The sequence below is a fragment of the Triticum urartu genome, chromosome 1 (genome assembly GCF_003073215.2).
Source record: "Triticum urartu cultivar G1812 chromosome 1, Tu2.1, whole genome shotgun sequence".
Lineage (NCBI taxonomy): Eukaryota > Viridiplantae > Streptophyta > Magnoliopsida > Poales > Poaceae > Triticum > Triticum urartu.
The window spans coordinates 514,977,837-514,981,855 of NC_053022.1; the positions used below are offsets into that span (position 1 = coordinate 514,977,837).

At 48.5% G+C, this 4,019-nt stretch overlaps 1 pseudogene; it reads right to left on the reverse strand.

The window, feature by feature from the left end:
* Window positions 1-1,118: 1,118 nt before the first annotated feature.
* Window positions 1,119-1,792, reverse strand: LOC125537177 (annotated as a pseudogene).
* Between the last annotated feature and the right edge of the window lie 2,227 nt (window positions 1,793-4,019).

Below are 4,019 nucleotides of genomic sequence, written 5' to 3' on the forward strand. Positions count from 1 at the left end.
AAAGCTCAGTTTCCAACAAACAGAGAAGGAACCAATCTGCATCAGTGGTGCTTGCAAATGAATCTGCATGTCTCAGTTTTGACATGCCAAACAATGAATGATGTAGATTCATTTGTCTGTGCGTACAAGTGCAAAGTCAAGTTTGCTGAGTTACTAGTGTCACCTACTATCTATGTTTTCAAAACAGGCATGTTGATATCCATAAAGAAGGTGCTGTAGTACCTACAGTGGGCTCTCCCCAGGATGGATTGGATTCTTAATAGGAACAGTATTAGGAACTAGCTCACAGCTGAGAGATAGAGAGAGAGAGAGATTGACCTTTTGCGGGGAGTCGTGGTGGTAGGAGTAGATGACCGAACCGTCGAGGCTGATGTTGATGCCCCCCACGGAGCGCTACTGCTGCATCCAAATCGAACAAAAAAATTATACACTGTCGGTGATGATCCAACTTTAGGAAGTAAGGGACATGATACACCTACAACGGTAAAATTAACCGACTGAATCAAGTCAAGTTGCGTGTGTTGTTTCTACTGCGTCCAACTCCAAATCTACATTAGGAACTGATCAGGATTGGTGATGCTTAGAAATGGATGAATCTGCACGTCTCAGTTTTGGCATGCCAAACAAAGAGTGATGCATATATTCATTCGTCTGAACGTACGAGTGCAAAGTCAAGTCTGCTGCAATTACTAGTGTCTCTCCCTAATCAGAATGGATTGGGTTCCTATGCCTAATCAGCTTGGCATTTCCGCAAGTGTCAAATTTTCCTACTGTCTCCAATCACAGGAAAATATCAAACTTTTCTCCTCTCATCTCGTCTCTGAAGAAAGGTTCAGTTTTATTGACTTGTCCTCTCTAATGTTTCTGTAGCAAGCAAATTTGATCACCGATGAGCGAAGCGAAAGGAAGAGGGGAGTGAGTACCTTGGCTCGACGACTGCGCGACGGAGCTGCATCTCCACGGCCTCCGGTGCCGGTGCCGATGCCGTGGTTGTGGGGGTGGATCCAGAGCTCGCTTGTTTGGACAGGGAGCAGAGGAAGGGCGGCGTCCTCCCGAGATAGAGAGACTGAAGACAATACTAGCTAGTGACAAGCATGTTTCGTCGATTCTGGCACGCTTCAGTCTCCTCTCATCACAGGGCAACCTTAAGCCGACGCAGTAGAAGCAGAAGTAGCAGGCGCAGACAAGAAGTTTGCGAGGAAGTTGCCACGCTCGTAGAAGAACTCTGCCTTCTCCACCTTGGTGTCTTCATCGACCTATATATCATCACAGGGTTGCAGGTCACTTATCTTTGAACAAAACCAATAATACACCATTAATTACTGTCAAATAAACTTACGTGGAAGACACGGACGTCGAAGAACTCAACGCGGCGGCCGTGCGGAGGGTGGCCCTTGAACGGGCCCTCCATGTAGCCCCAGCCGGAACTTGAAGACACCCATGGGCGGGCCACTTTACACGTCCAGCACCTCGATGGCGAAGCCCCGGCGGAACGCCGTGAGGAATGTGGTCGTGCCCGACTACAGCGACTCCGCGTCCGGGTCGTAGATGCGGTGCTCCGGCGGCAGCGTGGTCGCCAGGAATGCGTTGTAGCCGCCCATGGCCGTCACCCCCTCACTCCTGATCTCCCTCCTCACCTGCTGGGTCGCGCCATGGCCGGTGTTGGCGCAGGCCGGAGAAGGGCGGATCTGGGCGCCTGGTCTCCCTCCTCTGCTGCTCCATGGGGGATGGGGGAGGCGAGGTCGCGGAAGAAGGGCGACTGGCGCGCCCTGCGGCCGCGGGAGGAGAAGGAGGGGATTGTTAGGGAACGTAGTAATTTCAAAAAATTTCCTACGCACACGCAAGATCATGGTGATGCATAGCAACGAGAGGGGAGAGTGTGATCTACGTACCCTTGTAGACCGACAGCGGAAGCGTTAGCACAACGCGGTTGATGTAGTCGTACGTCTTCACGGCCCGACCGATCAAGCACCGAAACTACGGCACCTCCGAGTTCTAGCACACGTTCAGCTCGATGACGATCCCCGGACTCCGATCCAGCAAAGTGTCGGGGAAGAGTTCCGTCAGCACGACGGCGTGGTGACGATCTTGATGTACTACCGTCGCAGGGCTTCGCCTAAGCACCGCTACAATATTATCGAGGATTATGGTGGAAGGGGGCACCGCACACGGCTAAGAATATGATCACGTGGATCAACTTGTGTGTCTAGGGGTGCCCCCTGTCCCCGTATATAAAGGAGCAGGGGAAGGTGCGGCCGGCCAGGAGGAGGGCGCGCCAGGAGGAGGGCGCGCCAGGAGGAGTCCTACTCCCACCGGGAGTAGGATCCCCCCTTTCCTAGTTGGAATAGGATTCGGGATGGGGAAAGAGGAGAGAGAGAAGGAAGGGGGGGGGAGGCACCGCCCCCCTCTCCTTGTCCTATTCGGACTAGGGGGGAGGGGCGCGCGGCCCAGCCCTGGCCACCTCTCCTCTCTTCCACTAAAGCCCACTAAGGCCCATATACCTTCCGGGGGGTTCCGGTAACCTCCCGGTACTCCGGTAAAATCCCGATTTCACCCGGAACACTTCCGATATCCAAATATAGGCTTCCAATATATCAATCTTTATGTCTCGACCATTTCGAGACTCCTCGTCATGTCCGTGATCACATCCGGGACTCCGAACAAACTTCGGTACATCAAAATGCATAAACTCATAATGTAACTATCATCAAAACCTTAAGCGTGCGGACCCTACGGGTTCGAGAACAATGTAGACATGACCGAGACACGTCTCCGATCAATAACCAATAGCGGGGAACCTGGATGCCATATTGGCTCCACATATTCTACGAAGATCTTTATCGGTCAGACCGCATAACAACATACGTTGTTCCCTTTGTCATCGGTATGTTACTTGCCCGAGATTCATCGTCGGTATCTCAATACCTAGTTCAATCTCGTTACCGGCAAGTCTCTTTACTCGTTTCGTAATACATCATCTTGCAACTAACTCATTAGTTGTAATGCTTGCAAGGCTTATGTGATGTGCATCTACCGAGAGGGCCCAGAGATACCTCTCCGACAATCGGAGTGACAAATCCTAATCTCGAAATACGCCAACCCAACATGTACCTTTGGAGACACCTGTAGATCTCCTTTATAATCACCCAGTTACGTTGTGATGTTTGGTAGCACACAAAGTGTTCCTCCGGCAAACGGGAGTTGCATAATCTCATAGTCATAGGAACATGTATAAGTCATGAAGAAAGCAATAGCAACATGTTAAACGATCGGGTGCTAAGCTAATGGAATGGGTCATGTCAATCACATCATTCTCCTAATGATGTGATCCCGTTAATCAAATAACAACTCTTTGTCTATGGTTAGGAAACATAACCATCTTTGATTAACGAGCTAGTCTAGTAGAGGCATACTAGTGACACTCTGTTTGTCTATGTATTCACACATGTATTATGTTTCCGGTTAATACAATTCTAGCATGAATAATAATCATTTATCATGAAATAAGGAAATAAATAATAACTTTATTATTGCCTCTAGGGCATATTTCCTTCAGTCTCCCACTTGCACTAGAGTCAATAATCTAGTTCACATTGCTATGTGATTTAACACCAATAGTTCACATCATCATGTGATTAACACTCAAAAGGGTTTACTAGAGTCAATAATCTAGTTCACATCGCTATGTGATTAACACCCAAAGAGTACTAAGGTGTGATCATGTTTTGCTTGTGAGAGAAGTTTAGTCAACGGGTCTGCCACATTCAGATCCGCATGTATTTTGCAAATTTCTATGTCAACAATGCTCTGCACTGAGCTACTCTGGCTAATTGCTCCCACTTTCAATATGTATCCAGATTAAGACTTAGAGTCATCTGGATTAGTGTCAAAACTTGCATCGACGTAACTTTTTACGACGAACCTTTTTGTCACCTCCATAATTGAGAAATATTTCCTTATTCCACTAAGGATAATTTTGACCGCTGTCCAGTGATCTACTCTTAGATCACTATTGTACT